This window comes from Triticum aestivum, chromosome 2B, assembly GCF_018294505.1.
Source record: "Triticum aestivum cultivar Chinese Spring chromosome 2B, IWGSC CS RefSeq v2.1, whole genome shotgun sequence".
NCBI lineage: Eukaryota > Viridiplantae > Streptophyta > Magnoliopsida > Poales > Poaceae > Triticum > Triticum aestivum.
Window position 1 is genome coordinate 503,958,994 of NC_057798.1, and position 20,896 is coordinate 503,979,889.

The following is a 20,896-nucleotide window of genomic DNA, read 5'->3' on the forward strand; positions in this document are numbered from 1 at the left end:
GATATGGTGAATATGTGGACTCGTGTGCGCCACCTCAAAAGAGTTACTTGCAGTCGTAGTTCAGGTTAGCCACCGAGTCAAAGCTGGCTTGCTGCAGTCAAACTCCACCACCCCTTTGTTGATAATGATGCATATGTAGATAGATCTGATGTAAGTCTTGCTGGGTACATTTGTACTCACGTTTGCCTATTTATGTTTTTGCAGAGAGACTTCAGTCTCACTAGTAGTTCCACGTGGACTTCGACGTTTAGCTTGTTACCTCAGCTACGATCTTGTGCCCTCGGCAGGATCTGGTAGATAGTCAGGCTTCTCAGCCTTTTTCATTTATAGATGTCTGTACTCAGACATGATAGCTTCCGCTTGTGCTTTGACTTGTATGCTCTGATTGTTGGGTCATGAGACCCATGTTTGTAATATCTCGCTCCTCGGAGCCTATTGAATAAACTACTTGAGTCGTAGAGTCATTTTGTGATGCCATGTTGTATTGCACATATCGAGCATATTGTGTGTATGTTATTGAAATGCTTGGTATGTGTGGGATCTGACTATCTAGTTGTTTATCTTTAGTAGCCTCTCTTACCGGGAAATGTCTCCTAGTGTTTCCACCGAGCCATGGTAGCTTGCTACTGCTCCGGAACACTTAGGCTGGCCGGCATGTGTCCTTCTTCGTTCCTGTGTCTGTCCCTTCGGGGAAATGTCACGCGATGAATACCGGAGTCCTGTTAGCCCGCTACAGCCCGGTTCACCGGAGTCCTGCTAGCCCAGTGCTACAGCCTGGATTCACTCGCTGATGACCGACACGTTCGATGCTGGGTCATGGATGCCTGTCCCTGTAAGTTTGTGCCACTTTGGGTTTACGACTAGCCATGTCAGCCCGGGCTCCTTATCATATAGATGCTAGCGACACTGTCATATACGTGTGCCAAAAGGCGCAAACGGTCCCGGGTAAAGGTAAGGCGACACCCGTGGGAATACCGTGCGTGAGGCCGCAAAGTGATATGAGGTGTTACATGCTAGATCGATGTGGCATTGAGTCGGGGTCACTGACAGCGTTGGTATCAGAGCTTGACTGCCTGTAGGATTACCAAGCCAAACTGGTCGAAGTTGAGTCTAGAAATTCTTTAGTTATATAAGGGAATTGATTGTGGGATGGAACGTAAGGCTCTTTTTACTCCTTATACCTCATGCCTTCTGATCTGAGTCATCTTATCTTTCCTACGGGGATTAAGAACTAGGCTATCTCTTCTTTCTATCAGGATCACGTGTTATTAATCCGTAGACTTATAGATTGTTGGATTTAAGTCTCAGTTCAGTTCCTACTATTTCTGTATGTTAACTGTTGATCTCCGAACCTTGATGTTGTGCTTCTGAGTGGTTATGCCACCCTTTTGTGAATGTCTCAAATCTTTTCTGAGCATTTGCAGCCGTTATGCTGTCCGAGTCATCTCAGGTCTCTAAACAGTCTGATGCACTTGCAAATTCCTTCCTCCCGTTTCAATGTTCCTTTGGGCCAGATTAACCACACTAATCAGTGAGTTGAGGTACTCTGTTACCTTGACATATATGTTGGAGCTGGTATTATGACCCTAGGTGTCTTAGGGGATCATCTAGTAATTTAGCCATGATTTGTGTCCCAGTGTGATGATTCTGGCCATCATTCTCGTAAGCATCATGTGATGCCAACTAGTTAGTAGGTATTCCATTCCTGGGTTTTCGAACCAAGATTCACCCTACTTACTTCATGTTGATAGTGTTGCTAGTTCCTTTAGATTATTAGTAACCTTTGCATTAGTCCTCGAGGTCCGTGGTATATCCTTCTTCCAAATACCATGAACCACTTACGGCAAAAGTTTGTTGGATCAAAAGATCACAACAGGAGTGCTCTCGATGGGTTCTCCATTCATAATTGTGACTCTGCCAGTTCTACCTTTCCGCATGGATTGTCCGGAAGAAATATGTCGAACTCGTTCGACATGCTAATCCATGCATCCACAACTCAGAAAATCTTATGTTCTTTTGAGTTGTCCCTCTTTAGTTGTCTTCTGACCCTCGTCTATCAATTGATAGTCAAGAGTATGTGTGCAATCGTTCATCGATGCCTATTATTCTTATGGTCCGTCAAGCCATTCAATTCCAGAATGACTAGGAGAAACAAACTCCAGTACCTTATCCATTTCCAGGATTGGGTCAAAGAAGTTGTGCTCCGCAGATCAAATTGCTAATCCAGCTTTTGTTCTGTTCTACCTTGGAGTATTGCCATCTTTTATATCGGGATTGTTATAGGAATTGCACACCATCCTATGAACTCTTGGTACAGTGATACTTCTTGCCATCATCGTTCATTCCTCGGTTCCTGTGTTATTGTAACCGGAATGCCGACAAATGAATCATGGCGTGTGAAATCAATACTGCTAGCAACTCCGTTGCTTGGTAGTTAAATGGACGATAACCTCATTCTTAACGTGTTGATTATCGAATCGTCACCCTAAGGTTGATTGTGCTACCTAGTCTCTATTTCCGGTGCACTCCTTCGGTCATTGAGTTAGGATTTTCTTTCAATCCCTCGCTCGTTTGATCATATCGTCTTGCCCTGAAAGGCAAGATTGTTCTCGAGCTTAGTAACATACCGGTGGTTCGTGACTTTCCAAATATCTTCTTGGAAGTGTTACCGGGTTATTTCCTGACTGTTATGTTGAGCCCGTGATCAAGTTGGTTTCTTGTGAACCACCCTTTCTCCAAGAATCTGTGTTGGATATCCCTGAGCTAGTTGGTTAAGCTAGACAACAACTTGGAGAATTGGAAGATAAAAGCTTGCCTGACTTAGTTCGTTCCAAAGGGATATTCTTGTGTAGTGTGTGTTTAAGAAAGATGATATCTTTATTGGTTGATCCTCGTGATCAATTGTTGGATCTATTATCTTACCCAAACCTTTGATTTGAGTATGGGCTATCGTCAAATCAAATCAGAACCAGCGATATTCGTAATGCTGTCTTACTCGTGGTTGTTCCTCGAGTATACACCATTATATCTTTCGGGTCTGACCAATGCTATCACCTTGTTCACATAATTGTGGAATTCCACTAATATGGAAACCTGGATGAGTTGTTGTTGAGCCCATTGACAACATCCTTATCTCCTCCATGATTTTGTTAAACATTAAGCTAGTGTTGGAAACTTGTGTAAGCATTATCTTCATGACTCGTTCGTGAAGCATATGTTTGGACAAAAGAAGTGAGTCCCTCTAAATTCATGTGCACTTGATGTAAGTTGCCGCCATGAATTTGAGAAGGCTTGTTTTACCTCCTTTGGAATCATCCCAAGTCAGTCATGCACGTGCAAAGAGTTCTGTGGTCTGTTAGACTGATCATCTTCATTCCATATGTATATCCTAGCACACCAAGCCACTGATTGAGTTGTTCAAAGATAAAGGAGTCTGTCCAAGGTGAACTCTTTGGACTTCCACGCGTGGAGACTTCGATGTCATTAATAATGGTTCCCCACCTGAACTCAGTAGTGTTTTATTGTAAGACTACCATGTGATAATGTTTGTCTGGGACAACGTGTTCACATGTGTGTAGCAGAACCAGCTCATGTTTTGGAGCTTGCTATCATAGTTCATTTCCTGAGAATCTCGCAACGTCATCTCATCGATTTGTGTTGCAAACTTTCATTTTTCTTCCCAGACTCGATGAGTCTGGAATATCCTGACACCAACCAAATCTGAATCTCAGGCAGATATGATGGTTGGAACATTTCCCAAGAACTATAATATTGGTCCCTCGATAACCGGTAAAGTGGATGTTGTGGCCAACACACCCAGCCGGAAGACCTATTATTGTAGTATCTTGTTTGAGAAAGTTGGCCACCTCCCCATAAGGATTTCGTAGGATTTACCTCCGTAACTGTTCCTTATGGATTCTATTGCTCCCGAAGTCCGACCTTTACCTGATGTTCTAGTTATCAAAACATATCTATGAATGGGATACACTAGCACGTCAAGGAGAACATTAGAAGCCGAGTGCTAAATGTCTCTCGGTCGATCATCCAGATTTTATTTCCTTGGCCCCGCCAAGGGTGAAATCTGAGAAAGTGTTATCCTCCTTTGCATCTGCATCATCCATCATTAGTCATCATGGTGGTATGTTGTGTTGCCAGGATCCTTGACACGGATGTTGGTAAAACCTTGACGAATATGGAAATGCTCAAGTTCTTGAGAGCACGCACAAGCGCTACGTGTTATCATCGGCACTAACTGGGATTCCTCTCAGTTTCCTCGGCAATGCTATGACCTTTTCAAACAGTGAATTCACTTCCTATTGTTGGGTTCTTCCCCAGTTACCAAAATCATTCCCAGCATTTGCATGTTGTTCCCAGCTTGCCCCGCCAATGTGCCATTCTACCATGGGTCTCTTCCATTTCCGGTGGTAAGCAAATTCATCCATTACGTTGTCTTCAACAAGGTAATCCACAACATCCAAGTCCGAGTATGCCATTCCACCGACCCCCGCCAATCGATTGCTGTGATTGCCTTAGGCTGGTATAAAGAGTTTCAATGATCTCTGAATCAAAGGTAATTCTTTTTGACACTTAAGGGGATATATCTACGAGTCATGGTTCCTAAGGTGTCCCGTTATGGTATCATGGCAACTCAACTCCTTGCTATTTGACAACCGTTCACCACCCTCTTAGGTGTGGAATTGTTGTCTACCTAGTGAACCTTCGTCATCCGTTTCTTTCCACCCCTCCTGATGTGTATCTCGTGTATCAACCCGGGAGATGGTCCTATGTCTCATTCCGTGAGTTGTTCGATCTTCGAGAAGATCGACCCTTCTAGAGTCTCCTTCTTCCCTCCAGGTCATGTTGACAGGATTTCTCAGAGCAAGACTTCAAGACAATGATGGTGAATGAATCAACGTTCAACTGAAGTGCACCCTGGATTGTGAAGATTATACTAGTCTGTGTTACCCTTCACCTTACCCTACGCTTGAATCTCGAGACGAGATTCTTGTTTAGTGGGGGTGAGTTGTCACATCCCTAGCTGCTGGTAGTGCTCTAGGCTAGCTTCATGTGTGCATCATGTCTATATTTTCGAAACTTGAACTGAGGAATTTTGGAAGCCTCAAAAACTTAAATAAAAGAGGGGCAAAAACCCTAGAAATCTCATTCATTGCTCCAAAATGCTCTTCTTAAATGTTTGATAATTTTGGTAAGGGTTCTGGTCCCAACCAAAATATTGAACATTTTTAAGGAATTATTTTTGGGACTTTGGATTTAATTCATTAGCTATTTGAATTTGAATTATATTCATATAATTAGAATATAATTTCAAATACCCCCTGAAATATTTCATAAGCTTTTGGAAAAGTCCCTCTAGCAATATAAAATATTCAGAGGAGTTTTTGGCATTGTTTGAATTATTTTAAATTCAAAACAGTGGCAAAATGAATTAAATAAAACAAAACAAACAGAACAGAAATAAATAGAAAGGGAGAGAAGGCCACCTGGGCCACCTACCTGGCGCCACTTACCTGGCCCAGCTCCCCCAACGGCCCAGCCCACCGCCGCCCCCCCCCCTCCCCTGTCGTCTTCCTCCTTGCCAGGAGGACGGACACCGCGACGCCGCCGCGCGCGCCACCTCCACCCTGCTCGGCCACCTCCTGCTTCCCCCGGTCTCCCTAGCCACGCCACGACGACGCCTCGTGTCCCCTCGCTCCTCTTCCTCCCTCGCTGCTCCCTCTCTCTTCCCCGAACACTCTCCCCCTCCTCTGTTCTCCTCACCCGAACGGAGCCGCCGCCACCGACGAGAGCCACCGTGGCTACCGGCCACCCCACGGCTCACCGACGCCCCAGGAAGCTCCGTCGGTCCTCCCTCTACCTCCTCAACGAGCCACGAGGCCCCGGACGTGCCGCAACACCGCCCTCGATGTCTTCTTCAACCTCGGGACCGCCGGCCATCTTCGTCAAATTCGTCGGCTCCGGACCGCCCCCGACCTCGCCGAGCGTCCCCTCGTCATCGCCGTGAGCCACTGACCTTCTCCCCTAACTCAGCATGCTCTCCTTCGTGCCATAGCGCCGTTCCCCATGAGCTCCGAAGCCACCGTCCGCCATTGCTGCTGCACGCATAGCCTCCGTGCTCCCCTGGCCTCACTGAGCTGCTCTTAGTGCTCCCCATGTCTAGCAGGTGCTGCCCAGCCTCTCCATTTGCTCACTGATGCACCGTAGCGACGCGCCCGAGCACCACCGAACACCATCGCCGCCAAAGCTCGTCGCCGGCATGAGTTCCGGCGACCCCACGACCTCCCACTTGGTCCTCTGGATGCGCGAGAGCAAGGGCCATCCCCTGGTGCCCTCAGCGCGCCAAACTGACGCCTCTAGCGCAAGTCCGGCGTGCCCCCGCCGTGTTCTGTGGTCGCCGTCGGCTGGTCTCCGGCGTGCTGACGTGGCGTCGTCGTTAGGGGCTAATGACCCTGCTAATTAACCCTGTGACACTGACAGCAGGGCCCCACCTGCTAATTAATCCTAGATTAGTTTCTGTTTAGTTTTTAACTAATCCTAGTGGCCCCACGCGTCAGCTTTGACTAAGCTGACGTGGCTGTTGACTGGGCCCACATGTCAGCGACACTAATCAGCCCCAGTCACTGACCAGTGGACCCCACTGGTCAGGTTTGACCTGAACCTGCCCTGTTGACCTGATGACGTCAAGGTGATGTCATGCTGACGCATTAAATGATTTTCTGGATTTAAAATAAATCAGAAAATCCAGAAAATGGTATAAACTTCTAAAATTCATAGAAATTCAACCGTAACTCCAAATTAAATAATTTATATATGAAAAATTATCAGAAAAATTCAAGGAATCCATCTGTACCATTTTCATGCATGTTAGAACAACTTATAGCTGCTGTTTAGCACAAATCAATTAAATGGCATTTGAATAATCACATATGGGGTTTGAATTTGAATCTTGTATTCAAACCAACTTCATTTAATCTGTTGCTAGTTGCATTAGCCCAAAACACATTCATTTTGCCATGTCATGATCATGCATCATATTGTGCATTGCATTGATTGTGTTCCCTTCTGTGTTGCCGGTATTTGTCCCCTCTCGATAGACGTGATACCGATGATGTGATCGTTGACACTGATGAAGACTCAATATTATCTTCAGAAGTGCCAGGCAAGCAAAACCCCCTTGTTCATTCCGATAAAATCCCACTCTCTCGCTCCTGCTCTCTATTACTGCATTAGAACAACAACGATTCAACTGTTACTTGCTGCGGTAGCTGAACCCCTTTATCCTTTGCATGACCTATCATTCCACAGTAAATAGATGAAACCCACTAGCATGAGTAGGAGTTGTTTGAGCCCTGTTGTGCCTACTCATTCATGTTTGTTTGTCATGCCTGCTATTGCTTAGAGTTGAGTCAGGCCTGATTCATCGGGGATGTATCAGAGGCGTGTGAACATGTCCTACTGTGTGTGAGCTAAGTGTGTGAACACGATTTGGTAAAGGTAGCGGTGAGAGGCCATGTAGGAGTACATGGTGGGTTGTCTCATTGCAGCCGTCCTCAGGAACTGAGTTCTGTGTTTGTGATCCATGACCAGTTACTACCACACATTGGGTTCCGGTAACTCGACCCCTCTCGACTTATTAATCAACATGATCTCTGTCCAGGAGTTGCAACTAGTTTCTGGTGTTTGTAGGTAGTGTTAGTAGTCTACCAAGTGGCACCCGGTACAGGTGGGCTTGGGACAGACTAGGCACAGTGGCACGGTGTACCAAGTGGCACCCGGATGGTGGGCTTGGGAACCCTGCACACATCGTTTGGGGCCGTGAAGCGACACCCCGGCCGGATCTCCTTGCGGATGGAACCCGAATAGGCGATAAACCTGGACTAGAGACTTGTTCGGTTAGTCAGGTCGTGGCCGACTCCCTCGCCCGGCTTCCGCTTGAAGGTTGCCGAGGTACATGACGTGTACAGGGCGATAAGTGGCGAAAGCGTGTGTGAAGAAGTACACCCCTGCAGGGTTATCATTATCTATTCGAATAGCCGGATTCCTCGGATATGGAAACGTGGACCCCTTGCATAGTTCATAGACAAGTGAAAGTGGATACTCTAAAATACGCAAGATAAGCGTGAGTGCTATGGATGGCGTTCTCGTAGGGAGACGAGAGCGGATCCATAGTGGTGTATTGATATGGTGAATATGTGGACTCGTGTGCGCCACCTCAAAAGAGTTACTTGCAGTCGTAGTTCAGGTTAGCCACCGAGTCAAAGCTGGCTTGCTGCAGTTAAACTCCACCACCCCTTTGTTGATAATGATGCATATGTAGATAGATCTGATGTAAGTCTTGCTGGGTACATTTGTACTCACGTTGCTTAATTTATGTTTTGCAGAGAGACTTCAGTCTCACTAGTAGTTCCACGTGGACTTCGACGTTTAGCTTGTTACCTCAGCTACGATCTTGTGCCCTCGGCAGGATCTGGTAGATAGTCAGGCTTCTTAGCCTTTTTCATTTATAGATGTCTGTACTCAGACATGATAGCTTCCGCTTGTGCTTTGACTTGTATGCTCTGAGTGTTGGGTCATGAGACCCATGATTGTAATATCTCGCTCCTCGGAGCCTTTTGAATATAAACTACTGAGTCGTAGAGTCATTTTGTGATGCCATGTTGTATTGCACATATCGAGCATATTGTGTGTATGTTATTGAAATGCTTGGTATGTGTGGGATCTGACTATCTAGTTGTTTATCTTTAGTAGCCTCTCTTACCGGGAAATGTCTCCTAGTGTTTCCACCGAGCCATGGTAGCTTGCTACTGCTCTGGAACACTTAGGCTGGCCGGCATGTGTCCTTCTTCGTTCCTGTGTCTGTCCCTTCGGGGAAATGTCACGCGGTGAATACCAGAGTCCTGTTAGCCCGCTACAGCCCGGTTCACCGGAGTCCTGCTAGCCCAGTGCTACAGCCTGGATTCACTCGCTGATGACCGACACGTTCGATGCTGGGTCATGGATGTCTGTCCCTGTAAGTTTGTGCCACTTTGGGTTTACGACTAGCCATGTCAGCCCGGGCTCCTTATCATATAGATGCTAGCGACACTGTCATATACATGTGCCAAAAGGCGCAAACGGTCCCGGGTAAAGGTAAGGCGACACCTGTGGGAATACCGTGCGTGAGGCCGCAAAGTGATATGAGGTGTTACATGCTAGATCGATGTGGCATTGAGTCGGGGTCACTGACAACTTTTCACAATTTGATTCATAATTATGGGTTCGAAAACACTCCTCATGTGCATATACCGTCCAATTGGGACATATCGCGTCCTAGAGAAAGTGATGCATGGTCAAACTCTTGGGGTCCAGAAAATAAGCATATCATGGCTGAAGTAGGGAAAAACACTGAGTTGCTTCACCAAGCTCTTTGGGAGATTCACAGCTTAAGAGAGGCACTCAGAGATATATTAGACAAGATCGCTACTACTTCATCACCACCACCTCCTTCTTCATCACCAAAACAAAATTGAGTATCGAGTATGGGCACTCCCCTTGGCTTTCGCCAAGCTTGGGGGGAGGTGCCCCAGTATTGTATCACTTCCACTATCTTTTGCCTTTACTATTCTTAGTTCGATCCATAGTTATCTTTTGCTTTAGATGAATAAAAGTTTAGTTCAATCCTTTCTTTTGGTTTCTTAGTGATCTATCTTTGTAATTGTGTGCGAGATATATAATAAAGTTTAGTTTAAGTTTTGCTTTCTTTACCTTCTTGTTTCAATAAAAAGAATGGAAATAAATGAAAAAGATCATATGCTAATCTTATGGTGAGTAATGACATCACATAAGGAAAAGTATAAGTAGAAAATTTTATTGTAGATTGACAAACATAGCATTAGTCAATGATGCAGCTCATGAAAGAATTAATAAGGGAAGAGAAGATTCGCATGCAAATACACTATCCTAGAAATCTTTTGTGATTGTGAGCACCCATCAAAATATTATATGCCAAAATTGTTGACGTTGGACAAGGAAGACAACATAATGAACTATGTTTGTTAATATTCACATAGAAGTTATATTGTCATAGATCCTTCAACATGTGGTGTTTGCCCCTATCTTTGCTAGCCAAATATTCCGCACCAAGTAGAGATACTACTTGTGCATCCAAAAACCCTTAAACCCAAATCTTGTTTTGAGAGTCCACCATACCTACCTATAGATTGAGTAAGATCCTTCAAGTAAGTTGTCATCGGTGCAATAAGGCAATAAAAATTGCTTATAAAGTGTTAGATCATTTAATGTAAGAGAAAATTGAGCGTTTTATGAACTTGTGATGGCGAAGAATAAAAGCGACAGACTGCATAATAAAGGTTGCCATCATAAAGGGCAATATAACGTGACATTCTCTTGCACTAAGGGGTCGAGCATACAAATGAAGAGCGCTTGGCAACCTCTGCTTCCCTCCATGAAGGGCCTATCTTTTACTTTTATGTATTTATTTTCATGCAAGAGTCAAAGTCATTCTCTCTATTCCTTTTTATTTTCTCTTTTGGCAAGCATCATGTGGTGAGGAAAGATCTAGGCACATATATCCAGTGAATATGGATAGCAAGAGTTATTATTGTTGACATCACCCTTGAGGTGAATACGTTGGGAGGCGAAACTATAAGCCCCTATCTTTCTATGTGTCCGGTTGAAACGTTTTTCTCATGTGTACGCGGTGAGTGTTAGCAATTATAGAAGACTATATGATGATTGAGTATGTGGACTTGCCTAAAGGCTCCGATATGTGACCCTTCTTGAAAAGATGATGAATTGTAGTTGCAAAGTCGATTGAGAGCATAGTTTGTTGGTTTTCAATAGAGTTTATACTTTGTACTTCAATGTTGTGATGAATTGTTACTTATTCATGAGAAGTCTATGATAAAAGTCCCATGATAAAAGTTTTATGTTAAAGTTTGTTATTGTTATAATAAGTTACATGATGCTTCTATGTCCGTATTTTGCTTTTTTCGACACCTCTCTCTCTCTCTCTCTCTCTCTCTCTCTCTCTAAGCACGTGGACATGTTTTTCGATTTCGGTTTTCGCTTGAGGACAAGCGAGGTCTAAGCTTGGGGGAGTTGATACGTCCATTTTGCATCATGTTTACCTACTATTATTTATGTTGTTTTATTGCATAATAATGCTTTTTGGAGTAATTCTAATGCCTTTTACCTCATAATGTGCAAGGTACACACAAAGAGGGGAATTCCGGCAGCTGGAAATCTGGACCTGAAAAAGCTACATCAGGCTACCTATTCTGCATAACTGCAAATGAGCTGAAACTTTACGAGGATTTTTATGGAATAAATGAAGATTTTTGGACCAAATAAGTACCAGAGGGGCCCCACCAGGTGGGCATAACCCACCTAGGCGCGCCAGGGAGCCCAAGCGCGCCCTGGTGGGTTGTGCTCACCTCGGCCCACCTCTAGTGCCCCTCTTCTGGTACATAAGTCATTTTTAACTAGAAAAAATTAGGGGAGGACTTTCGGGATGAAGCGCCGCCGTCTCGAGGCGGAACCTGGGCTGGAGCACTTTTGCCCTCCAGCAGAGCGATTCCGCCGGGGGAACTTCCCTCCCAGAGGGGGAAATCATCGTCATCATCATCACCAACAACTCTCCCATCTTGGGGAGGGCCATATCCATCAACATCTTCAACAACACCATCTCCTCTCAAACCCTAGTTCATCTCCTGTGTTCAATCTTTGTACCGGAACTATAGATTGGTGCTTGTGGGTGACTAGTAGTGTTGTTTACATCTTGTAGTTGATTACTATATGGTTTATTTGGTGGAAGATTATATGTTCAGATCCATTATGCTATTTAATACCCCTCTGATCTTGAGCATGATTATCATTTGTGAGTAGTTACTTTTGTTCTTGAGGTCACGGGAGAAATCATGTTGCAAGTAATCATGTGAACTTGAATTGTGCTCGATATTTTGATGATATGTATGTTGTGATTCCCTTAGTGGTGTCATGTGAACGTCGACTACATGGCACTTCACCATATTTGTGCCTAAGGGAATGCATTGTGGAGTAGTTATTAGATGATGGGTTGCGAGAGTGACAGAAGCTTAAACCCTAGTTTATGCGCTATTCCGTAAGGGACTGATTGGATCCAAAAGTTTAATGCTATGGTTAGAATTTATTCTTAATACTTTTCTCATAGTTGCAGATGCTTGCGAGGGGGTTAATCATAAGTAGGAGGTTTGTTCGAGTAAGAATAGCACCTAAGAACCGGTCCACCCACATACCATATTATCAAAGTAGCGAACACGAATTGAGCCAACATGATGAAAGTGACTAGATGAAATTCCTGTGTACCCTCAAGAACACTTTGCTTATCATAAGAGACTGTTTTGTCCTATCCTTTGCCTCAAAAGGATTGGGCTACCTTGCTACACTTTTGTTACTACTACCATTACTTACTCGTTACAAATTATCTTGCTATCAAACTACTCTGTTACTTATAATTTTAGCACTTGTAGACATTACCTTGCTGAAAAGCACTTGTCATTTCCTTCTGCTCCTCGTTGGGTTCGACACTCTTACTTATCGAAAAGGCTACAATTGATCCTATATACTTGTGGGTCATCACTAATTTGGTAACAATGGCTATGTTTTATCAATTTTTTTATAGCACTCTTCATGTTTTATCTCGCTGGCTTCAATGGTGAGATATTTGTAGTATTCACAAGCTTAGGGTTTTGGTATAGTGGCTGATCTCAAGTCACCCTAATTATTTAGATAAACTATTCGGTAACAAAGTGTGGTGCTTTGCATATGGAAAATTTATGCTTTTATTCATGTTTTGTTCTCTAATCAATTAGGTGGGTGTGCCCATTACAATATTGGAATGATTGCATCTTTCTTTATATTCATTTATATCTTTTGTTCACTGCACGGTGCTAATGTTTGTTGTTAAAAACTGAAGCTCTCATGGGCTACGGCTTATACTAGATGATACGAAGGTGTGCTCCATAGCTTTCTGCCCAATTATATAACATCTCATGTGTGTTCTGTAATTATTTTACATTTCTTTTCATGATTAGTTGTTAACAGTTTGAATAACACTACCCTAATAATCTGGATAAATGGTTGTGGATAGTTTTTGTGATGGTGGTCACCAAGCTACTGGTTTGTTGTTGGTTATGGGGATGTTGGAGGTTTAGCATGTGGCTTATCCCATTGGATGGCATATGTTCATTAATTGGCATGGAAACAGTGCTCTGGTGGTTGCAAAATCATAGTGGCTAGCTAGGTAAACTAATTTATTTCTTGATCAAAGAGAACAAGAATATTTTCCTACTTTAGTGGTTCTAGGTTATTGTAGTAGTATAACTAGGCTTCGTTTATGCAAAATCCAAATAGGATTTAGTTTGGGTTGGTCCTGACATGGTGTAGTATCATAACCTATTAATTTGGTTGGACTGGTCAAGTGTTCTAGCAATTGGTTCTATTCATTACATGTGATTGTTTATTGTTATATGCTCAAGATGGAATGGTTTTGGGTTGTTTGTTCTTGGACACATGATGTTATTTGGGCTATGGAGACATAGATGATCCTATCTTTTCAGATTTATATTTTTATATCCATGAGTACTTATTGATTTTTTCTTTCATGCACTCTAAGTATCTCTTTTGTTCGTTAAATGCTGAATAAACAAAGCCATGAGTGCACACATGATGCGGCACTTGGAATCAGTTGGGCTAAGAAAATGTACTATATTTTGTTCTCTTGTGCCACCATTTCCTGATTTTACTTGGTTGTCTTATGTCAAATTATGTTTTTTGGCATTTTAACATTCAGATTTTCACTTCTTTAATAGAGCATTTTAGCATTCTTTTTTTGGGAATAGCTGCTCCCATGTTTTTATCAGTGCATGTTGTACTTTGTCTAAATATTTCATCTTGGTAGAATCAATTGTAAATAATGGATGGAAGCATGCCTTTTCAAGCTTAAGCATTTGATTTTTGGCGATACGGTGTTTTCTCCTTATAGATGACCCTTATGTTTTTTTAATAAATAGACAAGTTGGATGCAGTTGCCACCGCTCATGTCCCTATAGGAGTAGTAGTGCACGCAAGGGGAGTGGCATCTCAAGGTGCGCTCATTAGCATCGCTACTGACCGACATATCCAGGCGCACCCTCTCAATGCACGCAGGGAGGTGACGGGCAAAGGTGCGCTTACCGGCACCAGCCACTGACTCGCGGATCCAGGAGCACCCTCTACGATGACCTCCCAGGCATGACATCGCTGGAGACGGTGAGAACCACACACTCCTTCCACCATTAGTCACCAGCAGTAGCAGGATGAACCATTGTCGTAGCCGCCAGGCTGGACCATAAGACGCCTCAACTGCGACTGGCGAAGTTGCCGAGGCGAGGTGAGAACCCCCACTTCCCATGTCTTGCATCGTCCTCTTCTCCTTTTCCTTCTCAGGCATCCTCTCCCTAATCCCCTTCCCTCTCATGCGGTGACCTGGAGGTGAACTACACTGACAACGTGAACTCGGCGGTGACCGCAAGGACCCATCCACGTCATCCCTTCCTCTCTGAGAACGTCCTAATCATTGATAAGATCTTCCTCGTCTTCCCTCCCCTCTCCTTCCCCCTCTCGTAATTTCCAAGCGATTTTTGTGTGGTATTACTGTTAGGTAACCCTACAAACTTTGTTAGAACCTAAAAATTAGGCACTCCTGATGGATTAGAGTGGTTCTGGGGCAAAGCCTGAAACAACTTCCAAAGGATTGTTGAATTATCCAATGTCATAATTAGTAATCTATGTTATTTTATTTTCTAATGAGATCAAGTGATGCCCATGTTTAGAGACCCAAGTTTACTTTGTGATTCCCTTAATTCATCTACCTAATTCTTGTGGCATGCTTTCATCAGTTTCAATACGATGAAGATGACATATCCGACATGGTATCCTTTGCGGATGAAGAACAGGAGTCAAGAGGCATGCATGTAAGTGTCGCATATATTGTTCGACGATCTTCCGTGTAATTCCAATATGTACCAAGCTATGCCATAGAATGATTGAACATATATTCTTTATTGGTTTATTCCTTTGGTGATTAATTTTAGGCCACCCAGGACACACAAAAGAAGGCCCAATGATTTCTTTGGGCAGGATAAGAAAACTTCAGGGCACCCAGGGTCGAGCATTTAGTGGCGGCACCAGAGGAGATACCTTTGTGCGAGACTACTCTCAGTTGAAAATATCCAAAGGTTGGTGCCTCAAGCTAAACTTATCGGATGTGATTCTTTCCCTTTTCTCGCTACCAAGTTTGATCCATCTGCTCAATGCAACCCCTTCTCTAGGCAAGCGATAACTATAGTCTTCATGGACTCCGATGAGATTCTCGACCAAGTGATGCCTGAGTGGTTGGAATTGGCAACCATATGCTTCCAACAGTATCACTCTCCATGATGAGCTCTACCATTGGTTCTCATTTTGTGTACTTATCAAGATTGCTACCTAACTGTCCCTAGCCTTTGTATAAACGCCTTGCTTTAAGTATTTTCTGACTGCCTGTAATTTGCTACTTAGTCTAAAGTCCCTTACTATGTAACCAACTTTCTCTACTTATTAATAATGGTCTTTCGACTTGTGGGATGCATTCATTTCTATATAAATGACTTGTTGGAATCCTGATCCACCAAACCGTGTTGTTTTTTTGGTCTTTTTCTTTGTGACAAACTTGATGCATCTGAATCATACTGGGCAGTGGTTACTTCATCTGGACTCACAAGATCAAATATCTGATGCATTGTCTTTGAGCATAGAATCATTCTCTACTCGACCACTCCTGAATACTAAGATATATGTTCTACTTTATATTGAATTTTGATGGTGTGTATTGAACCATATCCTACTTTGTACTACACTTTGATGATTTGTATTGGTTTACACCTCCCCTGATAAATACTAGACGTTGGATTATTGGATCACTACTTTAGACATATTGTTGTAATGACAAAATATTGTTGTAATGACTGAATGTGCCATGTTTGCCATACTTTTGGTATATATGTTGTCCCGCACTTTGGCAATGTCGTGTTTTTTATGTAAATTTACTGTATTGGTCTAATCCATTTTGAGCAATCACTCTAATTCCCTTTGGTAATGCAAAATGCTTTCTTTAAGAGTTGGGACAATGTGATGAGCTAGGCACCATGCGCAAAAAAATTATGAATTGATTCTGCCTTATAGTCTCATGCCGATATTGAGCGCCATTATATCTCGCTCCTATCACAATTGAATGTTTCTTCTTCACTACATTGTAATGTTGCATGAATGGATATGCTAAACCTGAATTACTACTGACTTAGCATTACATGTCTGACCAAAACATTGGGACCAGTACCCTCGCGCGCAGGCGCGATTCCGATCTAGTGTGCATTATAGCAACTATTTGGAGAGTCCTCGTAATCCCTGTTTCAAACGTAGGATGTGGGATAGCACCCACGCCCACCGTGACACCGCCCCTTGGGCTTGCCTAGTCCAAACCGCATGTTCCTTTTTCATTAAGTTCAACGTGTTTTCTTTTTTATCATTTTATACCATCGTTTTTTGCTGTTTGGAAATATTCGGTTTTTCTTTCCTTTTCCTTTTCCAATCTTGTTTTTTTGGAAGTTTTTCTTTTCATGTGTTTCCCTTTTGTCTCTTTTTAGAATTCATAATATTTTTTAAAGTTCACGAATACTACTTCTAAAATTCATAAACATTTTAAACAATTTGTGAAGATTTTACAAAAAAAACATCATGAAAACCTTTTGAATTCATGAATATTTAAATTAAATTTGGATTATTACAAAATACATGAATAGTTTTTAATTGTTTTTGAAGTTTTCTAATTTCATGATTTAAAAGATAAATCATGTTTGTCTTCATATTTCTTTGAGTCCATTAGATACAAGAATTTACCTGAAATAGCAAGGCAAACTCGTTAATGGATCAACCAAAAATCTATCAAATAAAAAAATGAAGAATAAATGGACACGCACAGGGCCAGGTGCCCGTCACCTGTCTATTCTGTCCTCCCCTCGCAATGAGAGTGAGTGATTCGTAGGTGTGGAGAGCTCCTCGAAAGAGGAGCTCTCCACACCTATGAATGGTCGGGGCATCCGTGCCTACCCCATATGGGCTAGCATAGCGCATGTTTTTGGGCCAGCCCATATGGGGTTGGGGCATCCATACCTACGAATGTTTGGGAGCTCTCCACACCTACGAATGTTCGTAGGTGTGGGTAGCGGCCTAGCGCGGGTTTTTGGGCCAACCCATATGGGGTCGGGGCATCCATATTTTTTGTTTTTTCTTCTATAAAATGTTTGGGATTTAAAAATAGTTCTGAATTTCAAATAATAATCGGGCTTTCAAACAAAGGTTGAATTACGGAAAAAATTTCATGAGTTCAAAAATGTGTTCTTCAAATAAAAAAATGTTCCCGAGTTACAATATATTCTCAAATTCAAAAACTGTTCTCGGAATATAAAAAGGGTCCAAGATTTCAACAGATGTTCACGAATTCAAAAAAATGTTCATAAATTTGAACCAAATGTTCAAGGATTCAAAAATGTCCACTTTAATGCTCACAAAATCAAAAAATATTCATGAATAAAAAAAGTTCATCGATTAAATAATTGTTTGTTGATTCAAAAAATATTCATGAATTCAGAAAAATGTTCATGTGTTACAAAAAAATGTTTGTCAAACAACAAATGCTCATAAATTTCAAATATTGTTCCCAAACAACATATCGCTGATTCAAAAAATGTTCAAGAGTTTCAAAACAAACTTCACAATCCTAAAATTATAATTTCGAATTAAGAAAATATGTCCATGAATTCAGAACATGTTAACAATTTAATAAAATGTTCACAAATTTGTACAAAATGATCGTGAAATTGAAATTTTTCCATGATTTCAGAAAATGTTCACAAAATTTGAAAGGAGAAAAAGGAAAAATAAAAATAAATGAAAAAACGAACATGAAATATAGCAAAATTGTTCCATGAATTTAAAACCAGATTCTAAATAAAATGTTTGCAAATTTGAATAAATATGCTGAATTGCAAAACATGTTCAGTAACTCATAAATTGTCAGCGGTCTAGAAAAATGTTCACATTTTTTTATATGCTCATAAATTTTTAGAATTTTCATGAATTCAAAATAATGTTTCACAAGAAATTAAAAAATTGAGAAAATGAAAAAAAAATAACAGAGAAAACAGTCCAAATGAAAAGGCCGGAGAAAACAGGCACAAGGAAATACAGAGGATTTTTCTAAAAAGGGGGTGAATAAAGGTTCTAGAACTTTCCAAAACCTAGGAGAAAACATAGAAAAACCTGATCGGGCCGATCCATTATTGCGCGTTTAATCGCTACCGGGCCACGTGCTCCCCCCCCCCCCCCCCCCCCCCCCCCCGACAGCTCCCCGCACGCACATTTTTTGGGCCGGACCAACTAGTTTTTTCATGGTTTTGGGAAGGTTCTAACATTCACAGATCATTTTTTCTCCTTTATTTTGTTTCTTCTTGTCGATTTTTCTGCTATTTTCATTTGTTCCCTTTTTATTTTAATTTTAGTTTTTTACACGAACATTTTCTGAACTCGTGAAGATTTTCCCAAATTCACGAACACTTTTTGAATTTGTAAATATTTTTTTTAATTTACGAACATATTCCCCAAATCGTGAACATTTTTTCTTTTGTGAATAATTTCTGAATACGCGAAAAAAAATTGAACCATAAATATTTTTTCAGGTTTGTGAACATTTATCAATTTCACGTATATTTTTTGAATTCACGGACATTTTGAAATTTTTATTAAAAACAAAAACAATGGAAATTAGAAAATGAAAAAAGGAAAACAAAACAAAGAAAAAGCAAGAAAAGAGAAAGGAACAAAAGAAAAAGGTTCCACATATTGCTGATCCTGTCAAGGCGTTTTCTGTCAATTCTTTTTACCTGTAACCTTAGTCTCATCTTCCCAAATCGAAATATTCTCGTGTATGCCATTGAAACGTAACCTTCTGAGATCTGACGCGCGATAACTTGATTCACAGAGGGTGGTGTGGGGAGAAATTTATTTCGTCCGTGCTTGGGATGAGTCGATTGATCATCTCTTTGGCTTGTCCCATTGCCAGCATATGGTGGTGGTGCAAGTGCAATCCACTGCATGCCCTCTTCATTCCATCTAGCATTGCATAGTGTGTTCAATTGCTTAAGGCCTTGTTTGATTGTACGGAAACCAAACCCCCTGTGGAACTAAATCACGCAAGGATTGGGTTGAGCTCTCCTTGTCACCAAATCCCCGTTAATCCATTCCCTCCAAATCCCTGTCTTAGTTATCTTGTTCGGTCATCTCCATTTATCCAGGCGTGGATTGCATATGCATAGCTTACCATACAAGATTGTAGGTGTTCGTGCGTTCAGCTTCCTAGCAGTCCAACACATGCAACCATCTTTTTTGCGAATGGCACAGGCATCCATCTACCACATGAATCGCTGCCTAAGCTAGCCACCTCGTCCGCCAACGGCGTCGAGGCTTGGGTGCAGTAGGAGGAGAGAGAGGATGGGGGAGGTAGTGAGAGGTTCTGGGAAAGAAAGGGGAGAGTGTTTACCTAAGGAGTGGCAGCCATCCTCACCGTTGTCGGATGTGTCGCCGACAGCTGCTCGTCAATGTTTCATGCACCACCGTCCCGTTGCCTCGCTCGTGATCCTCGTTGTGGTTCCACTGGATGGGCCCGAGAAGATTCTTTCGCCCCACGTGGATCGAATTGGATCAGTGTGGATTGGGCCAAGAATTTTCCAACCCTGGCCCAAACAAAACCCACAACTAAGGATCCACGTGGAATAGTTCCTTGTCGGAATGCACCACGAGGATTGGGCGTGGTACCTGGTGACCCACATGGACTAAGTTAACCAAACAAGGCACAATGGATATTATGGTGCTCTGCAGAAGCTAGGGGAACTCCTATAGGGCGCCTTAAGCGCCAGTTCACACAACGGGCGCTCACTACAGCACCCTGGTGGGCCGGACCACGAAGACACAACAGAGTAATGTATTTATAGGGCGAAAAAAAACACCACAAATATAAGGTTCTGATATGGAATCGATCTCACGCACCTTTCCTCAAGTACGTGGATGATTAACCACTAGACCTACTGGGCACTTGTGACATATTGCAGCGCGACAAATTATAAGAACAACAAAACATGTAGCCACGCTATTTATTGAACGTACATCCCCATGTAGATTTTTGGATTATTTGAAAGCATTATAGAAAACCTTGATTTCTTTTGAAAAAATGTGAACAAAATTTGAATGTCCACAGATTTTAAAAAGAATCACGAATTAGAAAAAGTTTATCTATTCAAACCAGTTCATCGATTTTCAAAAAAACTGCAAAAAATATGAAAAATTGTTCATTGATTTTCAAAAAAGTTCATTGGTTTTCAAAAAACTTCACAAAATGGAAAAAAGTTCATCAATTTGCAAAAAGAGTTCATTGATTTTCAAAAAAGTTCACCAATTTTTAAAAAGTTCATCGATTTTTAAAGAAAGTTCATCAATTTTCAAAAAAGTTCACAAAATCTAAAAAAGTTCATTGCTTTTGAAAAAAAGTTCAACGAATTTGTAAAAAGTTCATCAATTTCATAAAAAGTTCATCAAAATTTGAAAAATGTTCATCGAGTTCGAAAAAAGTTCACCAAAAAAATGAAAACAGTTAATCGATTTTGAGAAAAGTTCATAGGTTTTTAGAAAAAAAAATGTAAAGAAGGAAAAAGAAAAAAATGGTCAAGAAAATAGAAAAAAGAGAAAAAGCCCGCTTCCGCATACTGAA